The following is a 19,371-nucleotide window of genomic DNA, read 5'->3' as shown; positions in this document are numbered from 1 at the left end:
TTCCATTCCCCAATGTATATATCTAAAAGTGGAATCCCTAGATGGTAACTCTATCTTTAACTTTTTGAGGAACTGCTGTTTACCAAAGTAGCTGCACCATTTTATAGTTTTACAAGCAATATATGAGGGTTCAAGTTTTTCCACATCCTCACCAACACTTGTTATTATCTATCTTTTTGATTTTGGCTATTCCACTGTATGTGTCTTCTCATTATGCATATCTTTGATTTGCATTTCCTTGATGACTAATGATGTTGAGCATCTTTTCAAGTACTCGTTGGTCATTTTCATATCTTTGGAGAAAATCTATTCCAATTCTTTATCCATGTTTAAATTGAGTTATTTGCCTTTTTATTGTTTAGTTGTGAGTATCCTTTATATAGTCTGGATATGTTTCTTATCAGATATATAATTTTAAAACTTCACTATCTTGGTGGTATCCCTTGACACATAAAAGTTTTTAATTTTGACAAAGTCCAATTTACTTGTTTTTTTCTTTGGTTGCTTATGCTTTAGCTGTCATATCTATCTCAAGATCACAAATATTTAACCTATGTTTTTAATCTAACAGTTATATAGTTTTAGTAGTTTTAGCTCTTACATTTATGTTTTGAATCCATTTAGGGTTAAATTTTGTATGTGGTGTAAGAAGCATTTTTTTTAGTGTTCCAATTCATTCTTTTGCATGTGAACATACAGTTGATCAACTATGTTTTTAATATATAGTAAACATATCATCAGAAGCTGAGTAATATTTGAGAACATAATACAACCACAGTAATTCAAAACTAATGATAATTTTATATTGTCTTCTTGTGTTGGTTATAAAGAGAACCTTTATCAAGGAAATTATCAGAACTTGATAGAGGAATGTTTGTATACCAGGCACATAGGAAATTCTTCTGCATACCCATTAATTGCATCCATTCAGTTCCAAATGTTATTTATATGATTGTATTTATTTATTTAACAAAGTTGTTGAGCACTTTGGTTTAGTTGGCCTCTCTGAATTGTAAAGAACAGAGACGTTCATCACTAACCTTAATAAATAAAGGAATTTACTGGAATTAATTGGAAAGTTATCAGAATCCAAGTCAAATTAAGAAGGCTTTTTGTTACTTAGTTCGACTGTGAGAGAGAAGGGAGGCTTTTTTGGTGTAATAAAATGTAAAAGCTACACAGGAAGGAGATTAGATCCCCATGGCAGAAGGCCCTACTTTCCTTTAGATAACTCCTCTTGACACTACAGGGCCTTATTGGCCTGCCTCTTCTCTCCCTGGAGCACAGATGGTGAGCAGAGCTTGTAGCTCAGAAGACGTATGCTTCATAGGGCAGGTGAGCAGTTAAAAAGAACAAAGCCTGGGGAAAGGGTCAAAGGAGCAGCTCTCTACCCTGCTTAGGGAGTGGCCATGCGGAACACCCTGAAAGCTGGATCCAGGGTCTCACGTTGAGAAAAACCAGGTGTACCAGGAATAAATTCTTCCCCTTCTCAACTTGTGAAGATTTCATTTTATTATTTGATGCTATAGCAAGAAATTAGGGGGTATAGATTTGGTTATTTTGGTATATGTCTATCTAACCTTTTTTAATGATTATGGTTATTAACCACTCATAATAGTTTGCCATGACCCCTGTCACCCAAGCATGGTAGGAGGTGATGGATATTCCCTCCCTGATCAGGTTGGATGCTGATACAAGCTTGAATGTTTGGCTCTTCTAAATCTCATGTTGACATTTGATCCCTAGTGTTGGAGGTGGAGTCTCATGGGAGGTGTTTAGGCTATGGGGGAAGATCCCTCATGAATGGCGTGGTGCCTTTCCCATAGTAATGAGTGAGTTCTCCCTCTTTCAGTTCACATGAGAACTGATTGTTTAAAAAAGCATGGTATCCCTTCCTCTCTCCCATCACCATGTGACATAGCAACTTCCCTTCCCTTCTGCTGTGAGCAGAGGCTTCCTGAAATCCTCGCCATAAGCAGATGCTGACACCACACTTCTTGTACTCCCTGAAGAAACATGAGCCAAATAAACCTCTTTTCTTTATAAATTATCCAGGCATAGGTATTCCTTTATAGCAGCAATTCTCAACCTGTGGATTGCAACCCACAGGAACTGTATTAAAGGGCCAGGGCATTAGGAAGGCTGAGAACCACTGCTTTATAGCAAGGCAAACAGACTAAGGCAGATGCCTAACTTCCACCGGTAAAGAAACTGACTGGCTAGTCATTCTACCATTAGTCATTAGTTGTTTTTTTCCCTCTGACTACCCTTCCTATTCTCCATACTTATATCTGAATTATATGCTTGTGTTACACCAGGACATCTGGGGAACTGATTACTCTTTTGGTGACTCATGTGTCTGTTTCTTACTAAAGTACTTTGTTTTCTTCTGAGTTTGACTTTGCCTACTCACCTTCTCTTCTATGCAATTTCCCTATCTCATGAGTTCTGCACTTAGAGTATTAACCACTCATAATAGTTTTCTGTAACCCTTGTCACTCTTGACTCCACATCACATCCCCTATGCTTTCTTTCAACTTTGGTTCCCATAGCTTCTCTCAAAATCCTGCACAAGGGGGTCAGGTCAGTCTAGCTTATCCTTTTGCACCAGACATCCTCATGTGTGCCTGGCTAGCCTTAGATTGCTTGTCCCCGGCTCTCTAGCTTAGCCAGCGGTGGTAGGTATAAGGCTCATGTGGCTTACAACTGGCCATCTGAAGGCCAAAGTGGAGAAGAAGCCACCTAGGAGTGCCCAAGAATGTGGAAATTTATGATTCCCAAATCTAGAAATTGTCTAGTATGGGATGAAAAATAAACATGTTTATTTTCTGGGTAAATATGTATAAACAGATATAGATACATTTGTTCACTTAAAAAATCAATAATTTGTATTTCAATACACTAATTCAAACATTTCACAAACTCTTCAGTAAGTACCAATGAGTAAGATTTTCGTATGTTTAAGAGCTTAATTATTGTAACCACTCATAGTCTTCAATATTATAGGAGAATGTAGACTCTGTGTCTTTGCTATTTTTCTCTGTTATTCCTATATATGAGTTTACTTTTTTCTTTTTCTTCTTTTCTTTCCTATGTAAGAAACTCCTTTTAAGAGCAAAAGAGTGACATGGGCTGAATTATGTCTCCTCAAGCCCTAACCACCTAAGGAACTACAACAAGGTAAGTATGGTCATTTGTTACCCAGCAATTGAAAGCACAGACACCACTGCCAAGTTTACTTCTCTATGATAATGTCTGAAAATGTGAATCTCAAACTTCACAGATCCTAAAACAATACTTTTCTCTCCACCATCCTGTGTTTTTCTTTCCTCTTCTCAATGAGGCACTCAGACCTAAGCACCAGACTTATCCTTGATGCTTCTCCTTTTCTCAGACCCCATATATAATTCCTTAGCAAATTCTACAGGCTCTGTCATTAAAATATATCCTGTATCTGATCACTTCTCACCACCCCACTACTGCCTTCTGGTCCAAGCCACCTCCATCTCTAGTTTGGACCCTGCCAACAACCAGTGAGCTTGGGAAAGGGTTTCAGACTCAGATGAGAATCAAAGCCCTGGATGACACCTTGAAGCCCTAGAAGAGCCTTCTAAGTGCACCGCCCATTCCATACAGTTAACTCTCCTTCCTGTAGTCTCAGGGAATATTTTAATGTAACTCAGGCCACGCCACTCTGTGCTGGATCCACTAAGGACTTCTCACGGCCCTCAGAATAGACTCCTGACTCCTTGCCATGATCTCATCTCCTATGATTGGGTCCTTAGTGATTTAGTCCGTTTGTGCTCCTGCAGCAGAATACCACAGACTAGGTAATTTATAAACAATAGAAATTTATTTCTAACAGTTCCGGAGGGTGGGAGGTCTGAGATCAAGGTAGCAGTAGGTTGGTATCTGTAAAAACATGATCTCCACTTCCAAGATGGTGTCTTGAATGCTGTTTCCTGGGGAAGGAAGGAACACTCACACCACAGAAAACTGGAAGAGCAGAGATTGAGACAGAGACAGGAACAGAGACAAAGACTGAGAGAGCAGCAAGTGCTGAACTTGCCCTTTTAGAAGAATCCAGTCCTTCCATAACAGCATTAATCAAAGGGCCGAGTCCTCACGGCCCAATCACTTTCTAATGGTCCTCACTCACAATACTGTTACGATGGCAACTAAAATGCAGCATGAGTTTTGGGGGAGGGGGGACATTCAAACCATAGCATCTGACTACCTCTCTGGCCTCATTTCCCACCACTGTTCCCTTCCCTCCCTGTGTTCCAACTACATGGGCCCTTCTACTTTTCCATTATGATGCCAAGTAAGGTTGCATTTCAGGACCTTTGTACTTGTTTTTCCTTTGCCTGGAACCTTTCACCCTGTATCTTTCACGAATCCTTCATTAAGATTTCTTCCCAAATGTTACATTCTCTAGCAGCCTTCTCTGACTGCCCTGTGTGACCCACCCCCTCCTTCCCCCCATCACTGCCTATTTTTCTACTTTACACTTGGTACCCCTGGCGTTATTACACTGTTGACATCTCTCTCTCTTTGTTTATTGCCTGTCTCCACTGCCGTCAGGGAAGGAACTCTGACTTGATCATCACTCAATCCTCAGGTCTTAGAACAGTGTCTGTTGTATATAAGTAGGCACTTAAATAACTTTTGTTGAATTAATAGCTTAGAGAAATATTTGATAAGTTTACATTAAAAACAGAATTGTAACCTGTCTTCTCAAGGAAAATCCTAATTGTGACACCTGTTAAAAGCAGGAATTAAGAAATCATACTTGATGGAATTGCGAAGTGTTTGTGCTATCAAATTACATAGTTTTAGAGAAGTTTAATGCTATTGAAACAGTGTAATGGCTGATGTACAATTATGAAGTTTGAACTCCAAGACATGATGTTATTTTCATGCTGTTCTCTCTTTCTCTTTTTGATTTTTGGCAAGGAAGAGGTGATCTAAGTAACCCAAATGTTGAAATATAAATTCTAGCCCTCATCAAGACAGACATGAAAATAGGGCTGTAAAGAGACCATGCACTTGGTCAAATTCAGTCTTACTAATCAATAGCAAATAGAGCTAAAAAATATAAAAAAATAGGGCTGTAAAGAGACCATGCACTTGGTCAAATACAGTCTTACTAATCAATAGCAAATAGAGCTAGAAAATATCAAAACTACATGTAACATGGAGAATGGAGTTGTTTAGTACCCATCTCATGTTTTAGATATTGCCTGGATCATAAGTTCAAAATTTCAGAGCAACAAATAGATGCCATTGCAATGAATTTTGATACATTGGAAAAATTTTTCTGGTATAAAAAGAGCTTAAGTGATCCAAGATATATCCCTTTTTAAGGCCAAATTTCCAGGTTTACAATTATTACTTCAGATGTAGATTCATCCTCTTTCCTTCTCCTTACAGTGGAGATTATCTTCAAATATATTGAGCAAATAGGCTCTAGTAGGCTAATAATGAGTTAGCTTCCCTGCACTATAGAATATAACATATTGATTATGAAGAAAACCAGTGCAATATGGTGAGATTTTTTCCATCTGATATCTTAGATTTCTACTCTTCCAAAACCATCACATCAGCTCACATATTGCATTTCTTTTAAAAAACAATCATCTTCTTGACAATTTGAGGCTTTGTAAACAATGTAAATATCTCTTAATTTATCAAAGTAATGCTTATTATAATTTAGAAGGGTTTGAGCCAGCAAGTTAAGTTCAGCTTCCTTCTAAATTATCCTCAAAAGGAAAGAAACACAATGTAATAATGTATTTAAACTTTTAGATATGAAAAATATTTACTGTTTACTAAAAATGGCCTTTTTGAATTCCATTCAAGTATGGAAGTATGCTGTGAATTAAAAATCTGATCTGATAACATGACATATAAATACTTCAGCAAGAATTTTGGTCCTAATGCCCAAGAGATGGCTGTAAATCTACTTGTAATACAAAGCTCTCTCTCGTTTGACAACTTCAAAGAGCCAACTATTTGGGTATTAAAAACTTCTGCCCAGATTACTGTTAATGCTAATCTTGATGGAATTACTTAATAACAATGATTTTTATTCCTCTGAGAATGTCATGGTTCTGTGACTGTTATATTGCACGGTTCCAATCTGAGTTCTGGCTTATTCCATTGTACACATGGATAAAAATTATGGTCTGTTTCTCATGAAGGTGAGTTTAGTTGTAGTTGAATGAACATTAAAAATATATTTCTAGTGAATGTCAGTGTGCCTTACAAATTCCTAGATTTTATTTAGACGCAGAAACAGGGAAATATTTTTAATATAACAATTTCACAGACACAGACACAGTTTAAATAATCCAAACTTTAATTACCAAAGGGTAAAGGACTAAGGGTGTCTGAGAACTTTCAAAATTGCACTCACATCACAATAGCAGTTGTTCTTGGCGAGGTGAAAGTGATACCAACTTCCAGACTGAGAGGATATGTTCACAAATAAACCAAAAGTCTATTAGCAGCTATCACCTTCCCGCTCCCATATACTAAATAAAGATCTAGTCATAATTGTACCCTGGTATTTATAATGGAATATTCCCTGTACCACTTATTCAGGTCATGATTTTAAAAAAATCATTTTAAATATATTCAGGTATGTGAGACACAACACTGGTGATCCACTGTGTTCAGATGGAATCATTGGATTCAAATGCTTACAGGGGTGTCCACCCTGTGGCCTGTGGGCTGCATGCTGATTTTGTGAGGACATTTTTGCTTACCTGTGGTGTTGGATGTCATGAAAAGTATGTATGGACCTTTTTTTGCTAATCAGCTTTCATTAGTGTTTGTGTATTTACTGTATGGCCCAAGACAACTCTTACTCTTCTAATGTGGCAGAGGGGGGAAAAAATGGTCAGACAGCCCTGCAGGCTTAAAACCTCTGTGTTTCACCATTATTTTCTCATTAATCTTCATGCTCCTGGGTGGGATGATCTCTATTTGGTCCAACTGATACAGGAAAAGAACAGAAGATTTTCAAAATGTTACACGCAAAAAAAGTTGAGGTAGGAAAATGGCAACAGAGTTCATGTTTATGGGTTCCCTGAATATTGGTAGGTCAAGGAAGGCACAGTCCATTGAACTTCATATTTAAAAGAAAATGCCTTGTTTTTTTCTAGAGTCTCACTCCATTGCCCAGACTAGAGTGCTGTGGCATTAGCCTAGCTCACAGCAACCTCAAACTCCTGGGATCAAGCAATCCTCCTGCCTCAGTCTCCCCAGTAGCTGGAACTATAGACACATGCCACCACTTTCAGCCAAAAGAATGTCTTGGACAAGTAGAACAGAACAGTTACCTTAGGCTTTTGTTCTCTTTTTTCCGTTTTTTTATAGGGCACCAAGAAGGCTTCCTCATGGAATTTACTTTTTAATTATATAAAATGTTCAGTTTTAGAATTAAAATTTGCACAGTCAGGCAACTTAGTAGGCAAGTTCAATTGCTAAAGTGTCACTGTATACACTTGTGGTTATCCAGGCCCTTATCTCACACCTGGTGACCAATTCCACTGGCCTCAGCACCTAGAGCACAAGCAGCAAGCAACTCCCACAATTTCTTTTTAAATCATTTTTGAGTTCAAGACCTTTTGTTGATGCTCTATTGCAAAATGGCAAGTGTTCACTAATAAACTGGGCTACCAGGGCTCACCACTAACGCTTCCTCACTATTCTTCACTCTCATTTATTGACTCATTCATTGATTTCCTGTGTATATCATGTGCTATGTTAGTCCAGTGTTATCCAAAGTCATGTAAACCCTCATCTTTCATCCTTTGGGAAATTCACACGTTAGTAAAGGGAGAGACATGTAAACAAATGAAATAATCCATCGTGGGTAAGTCTATATAGTAATTAAAAATGTATTGGAGCCGGGATGCTAGGTCACTGGCTCCGGCCCAAGAAACTGCCAGGACGTGGCCCCTGTACAAGCTCGCTTGGGGTATGACTCCCCGTAAGTGCTGGGGAGCCTGTTGTCTCAGGTCAGAGGTGCCAGAGTGCCTCAAAGGTGCAGCAGTCAGTCTTAGTGGAAGCCTAGCAGGAGCCTTGACTCACTTCTCCCATGGCTATTTATAGAAGTGATCCCGTGGCTATGTATACCACAGGTGTGGAGCCTGCCAAGCAAGTCTCTCCAAGATGTACTCGTGCTCTTTAACAAGAGATCAGTCCCTTCCCCATTTCCTTATTACCAAGGCGATTCTTTTCAGGTGTCTCCTATAAAAAAGTACAAAAAGTAGAGACTTGAAAGAAATTCATAATACTGAAGGTTAAAAGTATTTGACCTTGATTTAGTTGTAGGACTATTTACCAAAGGCTTATCATAGAAAAGAATCAGAGGGTATTAGAAACAACAATCTAGATGAGAACATAATTTCAATAATTATGGTAGATTCATAGATTAGAATGGTAGGCAATTTGATATGTTCTGCTCCTAACCACATTACGGCCTTCCTAGGATTAAAATGAGATCTTCTTCCACCATTAATCCCTGGTTTTCTACTGGGCACAACACAGGAAGTATCTGAAGATGGATTTCATTTTTTGTTTTTTATTGTTTGGGGATTCATTGAGGATACAGAGAATTAGGTTGATTGCCTTTGGTAGATAAAGTCCCTCTTATAATTGTGTCCCACCCCTAAGAGGTGTGCCATACACTGTGATCCCTCATTGACCCTCTCCTCCCCTCTCCCGCTCTTCATTCCCCTACCCCGCCCCTGTATTAGCTCATCTACTGCCTAAAGATGGATTTCTAGGGCAGCTTTTCCTGGCATGGTAGAGCCTTTCACAATCGCCCCTTCCTACTCCTGCTTGGTTGCTACCTGGGAGAAAGACAGTTAAGAGAAGTCAGACTAGCACTATTCCCTCACACAGAAAATAGCAGTCAGTTGGAACAAGAGGCTGTAGGTTACCCCAGGCACTGACCATGTAAAACAAAACAATGGTTCCCCCTACAGACTTGGAGGAGGGTGCAGCATGACTATCTGTCCATTTAGCTCCACCAGTCTTGTAGTTAGTAGAATTTTTTTTTGAATTCTGACAATATCTTGACTGATAGTATTCATTTTACCATAGTTTGGGGTTTCATTTTTTTGTGTCTCCTTTGGAATCACTGTAAGAATTTTAGAGAGAAGTTTGGGAAAGCTTTTTTCTGGGACATAAGCCAGTGGTCATAAAACCCACTATTGGCCCATACAACTTTTAAAAATTACTTCAGGCTGGACACTGACTCTCCACTTTGCCATAGTCTCTATCACTTGCCTACTGTCTTTTTTTTAGTTGAGACAGAGTCTCACTATGTTGCCCTCAGTAGAGTGCCATGGCGTCACAGCTTATAGCAACCTCAAACTGTTGGGATCAAGCCATTCTTTGCCTCCACCTCCCAAGTAGCTGGGACTACAGGCAGCTGCCACAATGCCCGGCTATTTTTTGGTTATAGTTGTCATTTTTGTTTAGCTGGCCTAAGCCGAGTTTGAATCTGCCACCCTCAGTGTATGTGGCTGGCGCTGTAACCACTGTGCTATGGGAGCCCAGCCATTCTGTACTGTCTTATACATGACTTACTCACCTATCTGCCCATTAAAGCTATTAGTGGGCCAGGATTGGTGGTTCACACCTATAATCCTGGCACTTTGAAAGGTCAAGGTGGGAGAATCACTTGAGGTCAGGGGTTCAAGACCAGTCTGAACAACAGCCAGGCCACCTTTCTACTAAAAATAGAAAAATTAACCCAGCATGTTGATGGATACACACCTGCAGTTCCAGCTACTGAGAAGGCTGAGGCAGGTGGACTGCTTGAGCCCAGGAGTTTGGAGTTGTAGCTATAACACTCTAGCCTGGGCAACAAAACGATAGATATTTTGTCTCAAAAAAAAAGCTATTAATGTTTACCATCCCTATCTTATAACAAAAATGGGGGAAAATATCACTTGGACAGGTATTATGCTATTATCAAGGATTTTTAACATTTCCAACTTAGCATCAGCAGGAATCGACAATCAGTTCATGCAAAGAACTCTTAATGCTCCTAATATTTTCCATTCATTCCTAGATACAGGGAAGGAACCCCCACTATCTATAAAGTCTGCTTTTATCCCTTGAATGGGAGAAAGGAATGTGAGGTCTTACATCCTTATAGGAAAGGACAAGAAAATGCAGGCTATAAGGAGTGACATGTATTGGGAATCTTGCCAAGTAATAAAACATTTGCCTTTCAAGCCAGGCACTGGGCCCAAATCAACTAGCTGAATCCTTCATGGTTCAGATCCTCTTCATTTTCTCTCTAACTCTCCATCTTGCTAGTCAACTCTGATGTTTTCCAAACATTGAGAAACTGGAATGTAATCCCCCAAAGTGAGGGATTTCCTCTGGGCAGCCACCCTGATCTTGGAAAGAAATGAGATTTTAGATTACCCACCCTCCTTCTGAGAAGTCCATTTCAGATTCTTTTCTGATAGCCTAGGGGAATGCAAATGACATTAGGGAAGACCTAAACCTTCCTGTTATTCAGTGGAATCCAAAACAGTGAACCCTTCTTCTGTTCTTTTCTGGGTAAATTCATATTAGGTTGAAATATTTGAGGAGGTATAGAAGTATCTATGAGCTATATTGATCACATAATCCATTTTTTATCCAATTTTTAAAATCTCTTTTGTTTTAAAAATATTTAAACAGAGAAGAGAAATTCTTAGATGTTGTTAAAAACACACCCAAAGATTGGGATTTTTATAGATGTTAGATATAAGGAGGGAATAGGCATGTTTCATAAGCATTTCAGGTGATTCTGATGCAGATCATCTAAGGACTACACCTTGAAAAGCACTTTAATTGAATTTAATTACATCTGAAATGCATCTGCAGATTTTCCACTGTAAACTTTCAATCATTCTTGATTATGAGGGAATTGGATAACATAAATTTTCTAATAGCTGAAAACCCTCATATTAGCCATCAATTTCAACATTTCCCCAAATCTCAACACTTGACAGAAAGGATTCTTCACCAGAACAAGAAAGAGAAGGAAATATCATTGATAATCATTCCATCAACTGGATAATCAATTCAAGTTCACTGTGCAAATTAGAGTTCATCTTGGGGTGTCAAAGTTTTGCAGGCATCCTCAAACTGTGGCCCGCAGGCCACATGAGGTAGTGTGATTGTATTTGTTCCCATTTTGTTTTTTTTACTTCAAAATAAGATATGTGCAGTGTGCATAGGAATTTGTTCATAGTTTTTTTTTTTTTTTTAAACTATAGTCCAGCCCTCCAACGGTCTGAGGGACAGTGAATTGGCCCCCTGTTCAAAATGTTTGAGGACGCCTGTAAGGCACGAAACTTGTAAGAGAGAAAGAAGTGAATTTCCTCAATGGAAAAAGACTGTTATGGACCATTATTAGATGTTGTTAGATGTGAAGTCAACTGTGTCCTTTCTGATTCACCCATGCAAGTTTCAATTTGCTGGGCTTATTGGTGTTTTTGGGAGGGATTCATTTGTTTCTGTCTGCACAAATTTTACACTTCTTGATTTTTGTGTATCTCAGAACTTTCAAATGACCCACATTTGTCCTTATCAAGGTCAACAAGGGCTGAAGTATTGAATATGTGATGTTAATATAGCATGGGTTACAATTAAGTAGCATTTCTTTGGAGATTTTTTTTAGTTTGTGTATTGATTTTGTTTGAGGTCTTGAGGACTGAGTTCAGAAGGACAATTGACTCCTGTTAAAATGTATGTGAAAATATTTAGGAAAGTGCAAATACTGCATACATGAGCAAATTCCTGAAATAACAACTTTTGCCCTTTTATAAAGTATCCCTATAAGCCACATACCTTATTTTCTTTAGAATTCACTTAAGATGAATGTGAGTAAGGTGATTTATAATCTCTGATAAGACTATTTTAGACTTTGAAAAGATTCCAAATGTGGTTCCATCAATGACTAAAATAATATGGCCTATTTGCACAGTCAACACCATAATTTGCACACGTAGCTTGATAAATATGTGTATGTACTCTAGGTAGCAGTATCTGAGGCACAAGGGTTTCAGGAGGCTCTGTTTGCTTTGTATGTTTGCTCACAGATTTCTTTTTTTGCCCTTTTGAAAGGATGGAAATAGACACAAATAACATTTATTCCCAAAGTAAAGTTTTTACATATTATGGGTAAACACATTAAGATTGGCAGGTTAATTCTAATATGTTCCTTCCTTTTAATGTTATTGTCACATACTGGCACATATATAAAAGCTTTAAAACAAAAACCGAAATGTAGGCTCTTTGTTCCTGTCTTCTCTCCGCCCCCCACCCAGCTAAAAGGCATTTAAAAGTTTGCATTTCTGTGACTTACTTTCTTATACAACTAAAAGATTAAAGCTAGTCTTTATCTTTAAGGTTTAACTTCTTTTTGAGTTCTTGTGGTTCTCCTCTCTCTCCATTTCTCCTTTCCTTCCTCTCTCTTCCTTCAATAATACAAGTAAGTACCTAATACCGCCAGGCACGTTCTATGCACTGGGGAAGCTGGGGTGAGAAGATAACTCCTTGCTCTCATGGGGGCTTGCAGCCTAGTTGAGGGTACAAGGAGGTGAACAATTACATTATAGTTGTGTGACCAGCACCATCACAGGGCAGTCTCAGGGGCAGGCTTGCAAGTTGAGTAGGGGCACCTGGGAAGATGTCTAATGTACTCTTGTTGGGAAGGGGAGGCCAAATAAGGCTCCTAGAAGAATCTCCCATAGGCTGTTGCTAATTTATGACAATTTCCATCTTTTAACTCTAAATTACTCTTTATAGAAATACTTAGTTTTCTGGCCTTCCTTTGACTTTCTGAATATATTTTTTATATATTTATGGCTGCCATGCTCTTGGCCAAAATTTACCCATTTTGTCTCCAACAGCTACTGTGTTATGCTATTAAGATTTGGGGATTTCTCTGTCAACAAACACCAGTTACTATTACTCATCCCTAACTAAGATGCCCCTTGATCTTGATTCAGGCCAGCTGTGGGGTACGACCACCACATCTCTGAGGCTGACCCTGGTGGAAATCCCAGAAACAACTTGAGAAGATTCCCCTCTCTTAGCCTTAGCTACTTAAGGCTTTTGATCAAGGTATAAATTTGTATTTCCAATTTACACATACCTTCTCTCAGCTTCAATTCTGATTTTTTTTCTGGTTTCCTTTTACATTCTATCTTCCCTTTGAAAAGTTTAAATATGCAATTTAAAGAGGAAAATATACGTTCAAGAAATTTTGCTATAGGAGATAGACACTATGAATGACGATTATTACTTATCGATAATTTTACTGTACTATTTTATGCAAAAGACTATATGCTGATACCCCTAAGGGTGTGTGTGATAAAAGCTATATTAGATAAGATAACCAATCATGAAACTTCTGATTTTTTTCAAGGCTCACAGTCAGTGGTGCAACTAGTCTGATTTTTTTCCCCCTAGTATGGGCACTGTAATTTATCAGTTTTCATGATTCTTTGAAAGTTGAGAGCCAAATCTCTGGTTGTAGTTTTTTATGGAAAACTTCATCACTGGCTCCATTTTAAGGCCATGTCCTTGTTTTTCTTTCTCATCCATTCTTTCCACATAGAAAAATCTCTATTGTTTTATTTAATTATGAAGTCAATTCAATGCTCCAAGTAACAATATTTGAACAATATTAAAAAGCAAACAAGAACCCGAAATATCCCAATAATCTCATACCAGCCCCTCTTCCCAGAGAATGTTAATGTTCTTACCTACTTTTAATTAGATAGCTTAGTGTTTATTTTTAAACATATCTTCATAAGCTGCTTTAAATTCTTCTGGAACATAGAAGTCTACTACTGAATAAAGAATAAAAGTGTTTTTAATAATACCTTAAAGTTTACAAAGCACTTTTCACATTTTAGTTTGTTTAATCTTACAAACAACAATCAACAGTATCTTCTAACTCATGGTCATTTTATTTATTTTTTATTTTATTATTATTATTTTTTTAGAGACAAAGTTTCACTTTGTCGTCTTTGGTAGAGTGCTCTGGCATCACAGCTCACAGCAACCTCCAGCTTTTGGGCTTAGGTGATTCTCTTGCCTCAGCCTCCTGAGTAGCTGAAACTACAGGTGCCCGCCACAATGCCCAGCTATTTTTTTGTTGCAGTTTGGCTGGGGCTGGGTTCGAACCCGCCACACTCAGTATATGAGGCCGGCACCCTACTTACTGAGCTTAAAAAGAGCAAAACAGAGCAAAAAAGAGCAGGAGAATAGGTAAAAATATACCAGTAATTGGGGGGAGGGGATCAGAAGTAACAATTCCTTTCAAATTATGTTTATATCACATTTTGTTTTAATTTGATGAGGATTTTTCTTTTGTAAAGACAGGGGTCTTACTATGTTGCTTAGGCTGGTCTCAAATTCCCGGCCTTATGTGAGGCTCCCTTCTAAGCCTCCCAAAGTGCTAGAAGGAATTGTTTGACTAAACAATCAAGCTCTATACATGATTCTTATTGAATGATTTTCCAGTGCTATTTAGAGACTCAGTGTGGAAGTTCTGATTTTTCTAGTGAAACTGAAGGGGATCGTGTGCATGCACATGAATTGGTACTTTTTTCACCACAAACCAACCAGAGGTACAATATATGCCACTGCCTTCTATCACTTCCTCTAGGGAAACAGGACGATAGTTCACAAGAGGACTGTCTTCATTTGGACACTGATTTCATTTTTATTTTTATTTTTATTTTTTGAGACAGAGTCTCACTATGTTGCCCTTGGTAGAGTGCTGTGGCATCACAGCTCACAGCAACCACAAATGTTTGGGCTTAAGCGATTCTCTTGCCTCAGCCTCCCAAGTAGTTGTGGACTACAGGTGCCTGCCACAACACCCGGCTATTTTTTTGTTGTAGTTGTCATTGTTGTTTGGCAGGCCTGGGCATGTTTTGAACCCACCAGCCTCAATGTATGTGGCTGGCGCCGTTAACTACTGTGCTATGGGCACTGAGCCTGGACACTGATTTCAAATAAATATAATGTGATTATAATAAGCAGAAACTCTTGAAGTCCAGTCAAAGGCAACAACTGAAAAGTGGAATGTTGCTTAGAAAATAGATGACAATAATTTTTGCTCTTGTTGTGTTTGCTAAAAGTGATTTTATAGGACATGGAAATCTAGCTCCAAGGGAATTTGTTATTTTGTATTAGTTTAAAATTTTTTCCAAGGAACTTTAGATGTTGAGTTTAGAATAAGTATGCCATTGTCCTTTATCTACTTGCTCTTAGGCATGCCTGGGAGCGGAGAGAACATGAACAGTTATTGTGCCAGATGGTACTGTAACGAGGCAAAACACACAAAATATTTAGATTTCAAAGTGGCATTTTTTTATACAAAAACAAACTTGTATGAGAAAATGTTGAATTGTTTATGACCAGCCTGAGCAAGAGCAAGACCTCATACCTACAAAAAATAAAAATATCAGCCCCACATGTTGATGCCTGCCTATAGTAGAAGCTACCAGGGGTGCTGAGGTAGAAGGATCGCTTGAACCCAGGAGCCTGAGGTTGTAGTGGGCTGTAATGCTGCTCCTGCACTCTAGTGAGGGTGACAGAGTGAAACTCTACTACAAAAGAAAAGAAGAAGAGAAAAGAAAAAGAAGAAAGCAAAAGAAAGAAAGAAGGTTGAATTAGCTAAGACCTGCCTCCCAAACCACTAGCCTTTCTATAATCTTTTAGGTTATGCCTGACAGCCTGTCCTATCAGTACTTAAACAAAGTAAGGATTGTGATCATTGAAATGATCCAACTTTGGCTTCAGAAAGCTGGGCATAAATATACAATCAGTGTTCAGCCCTCATAGTGCTCATCAGTGTGGTCTGTGTTAGATTAAATGTTCAACGTAGTTCATCAAACATTTTTTTGAGTATTGAGGACACAAAAATGACTACAATAGAATAATTGTGCTCTCAAAGGGATTCTAAGATAATAGAGAGCAAATATTTAGGAGATACCAATTTCTATCATTAATGTATTTTGTGAAACTTAATTCTGTGGGATCATATCCTGTACTTCCGTTACGTATTTTCATAATGGCTAACAGAAAATGGAAACCGAGTTTTTTATTGACAGAGTAGCTGAATTATAGAAAACTTGTTGCCAAGTCAGGTAAACCGTTTCTGAGGTCTGAGAAGAGAATAGAATTCTCTGGGCAGAGAAGATGAATAGAATTAATGTCAGTTTCTAAATGTAATTTTTTGATACCTTTATAATCTCTGTTGTCTTTTGCTGTAATACTTGAACAAATCCTTCAACACATGGAGAAAGAATGACAATTTTTTGAAAAGGTTATTATATAAGATTTTCTGTGTGATAAAACCACACCCAAAGGGCCTCACCCAAATGAGCTTTATATATGTTATTAGACTCAGGAATGTTAAGTGTGTTGGTTTGGTCCCTGTTGGGCAGTCATATGACGCAAACAGTGACTCTGAAAGGAAGCCATAATATATGGTTTAACCTCTTAACAGTTGTGATGTCATTTTTTATGTGGTAAGAAAAACAAATGCTGTCACATTTTATATTTGAGACTCAGCAAGCCAACATCAAGAGATTAAGTATGCGCATTACTAACACACTATCATGAATGCAGTCTGATGCCAGGGAATCACTGAGAGGGCAAATGCTCCTCAGTAACTCAGTGCTGTGAAATGGAAAGATAATCTTGCTGATAAGCTATCACCCTCCTGAGACACTGCGTTTTCCTCTGAGAAGGAAGGAGAGGCAATTTTAAATATTTTGATCTGAATGTTAATTCACATCATCTTGTTTATCTAGTATCTGCTAATCTTTCTAGGCTTATAATTTAAAAATTCAGCACAACAGTAACTAAAATTAAAGACAAATCTGTATGTTCACATAAAAGAATTAGAACAGATTAAATTGGGACACAGTAAGTAAAACTGCTGGTTTCCAGTGTTTACGTTCTTGAAATACAGTTTTGAGTCATTTCTGGGAGACATAAACATACTACTTTATGTTTCCTATCTTGTTTATTATGCACATAATTTAACAATTTGTAATAGTTGAAGCCACATCTCTCTGCGGACTGGCCTATTATTGAAACGGCTTCATTCAAGGAGGAGAGTTTTAACTGTATGATTCAGGTCTGTATGTTTTCTTTTAGCAAAGTGTGTGACATTCAATGTCACAAATGAACATTTTGCTTGACTGAACAGCTTTGCTCTGTGTTTTGCTTGTCTACTGAGGCAAGTGAAGGCTGACGGGAGGGCATTTCCAGTGAGTTAAACACTAAGAGGGGAATGAAGCAGGATTTGAGTCAGTTATCAGAAAATTCCTTTCTTGAAGATTTTATAATGTATAATAAGATATAATCATTAGAAATAATTAGATAAATCTTAACTCTTGGTAACAGAATCTCCCCGCCCCCCCACTTCTAAGCCTTTAGTAAAAAGATTACTTTGTACTGTGATGGACTTTCTGTATTTATTATTTCTTTTATTATTATTATTATTAGGTCATAATGGAAAACATAACTGGCTCTATACCAAACTTCTTCATATTTTTTAGAAGGAAGGGTCATTAGTGTGTTTTATTATCTGGTTTAACATTAGGTATATGCCTGTGAATTTTTATTGGGAGTTTGCCTAGGAATTTGCATGCTTAGGTGGTCTCCCATTCTATTAGTGGATTCTGTCTATTTAGTCATTATTTTTTGGAGTATCTGCCATGTTCCTAGGACTATGCTATATACTGGAATAAAAGTTGATAACCTATAAGGTCTGTCCTCAAGGAGCTTGATGTTTGTGTCTTGCTTAATTTTCCAGGTTTCCAGGTCAACCCATTGACAGAGATGAAGTATTAGTTCATCCATTTATTAATTCTGCAAATTTCATTTTTGTCAAATATGTGCTAGGCATTTGGAACTGAACAGGTGACAGAACCAAAATGGAGAACTGCTCTTCTAGAATTTACAACCTGTGGGAAAGGGGAGGATATATTGTGGTTAATTAATCACATTAATAAAAGTATAATCAAAAATTAAGATAAATTCCCCTAGGAAAAGAACACAGATATATCAATGATTATAAATAAGAAATTCAACCAAGATAAGGGAGGAGCTTAGTAATGACTTAATTGGAGAAGAGGATCAGGAGAAAAGGGACACCACCTTCAAAAGTCATGTTCCTAAATCAGGATGGCAACTTCTGATCCCAGCCAAGACAGAACAATGAGTCAGGAAGGATAGAATAATCAACTGTGGCAAGCAGTGTTGTGCTGACAAGGAGGAAGAGGATTGAACAATGTTCATTGGATGTGACAGTACTGAGGTCATGGGTGACTAGAGAAGGTTCTATTTTTTTTTTTTTTTTTTAAGACAGAGTCTCACTATGGTGCCCTTGGTAGAGTGCTATGGAGTCACAGCTCACAGCAACCTCAAACTCTTGGGCTTACGTGATTCTCTGGCCTCAGCCTCCCAAGTAGCTGGGACTACAGGTGCTTACCACAACACCCAGCTAGTTTTGGGGTATAGTTGTCATTGTTGTTTGGCAGGCCTGGACTGGGTTCGAACCTGCCAGTTCCAGTGTATGTGACAGAGCCGAGAAGGTTCCATTTTTGTAGGATGATAGTGGCTGAATCATGACTGGAATAGACTGAGGATTAAATAGAATGGGAGGAGGGCAGTGGAAGTATAAACAAAACCTTCAGGAACTGTGACTGTGAAGGAAGCTGATGCAGAGGTCCTTGGGAAGGCTAATTTCTTTGTTTAGTTACACATGGAGGAGGACTGAGCATGTTTGACTATCAAAGGTAGGATACAGTTTAGGGATTGTTGAAAACACAGTACAGAGAAGGGAAAACTTGTAGTAAGTTTCCTCACTGGTTGAAGGCAAGAGATAATTAGACCCAGAACTTCATAAAGGGACTACCTGAGAGAGAAAACAGAAAGGAGGATGGTTGTGGATATAAGTGGATTTGGCGCAAAAAGGTGGGAGTAGAAATTGCTCCCATTTGACTGATTTGCATTTCTCTGAAAAGTTGGAGCTTTGCATGTCTGTTGAAAGGAAGCAGGGTGAAGGACTGGTGAAGCTGGAGTGAGGGTGCTACTTAGCCGTCCTGTTCTGTGGCTTTCCTTTGCAGCGCTCACACCTGGAGGGCAGTCACTGAGAAAGCAGGTAGCTGAGTTCATTCTGAGTTGGAGTGAAAAAAGACCAAAGGGCAAAGAGAGTGTAGGTACTGAGAAAAAGTGTTTTTGAAATGATGGGCCATGGAAATAAAAAGAGGACTGATAAAAAGGAAAAGGAAGAAAAGTGGGGCCTGAGGAGAG

The sequence above is a fragment of the Nycticebus coucang genome, chromosome 2, assembly GCF_027406575.1.
Source record: "Nycticebus coucang isolate mNycCou1 chromosome 2, mNycCou1.pri, whole genome shotgun sequence".
NCBI classification, from domain to species: domain Eukaryota; kingdom Metazoa; phylum Chordata; class Mammalia; order Primates; family Lorisidae; genus Nycticebus; species Nycticebus coucang.
The sequence above is the reverse complement of the archived record's forward strand: the minus strand, read 5'-3'. Positions refer to the sequence as shown.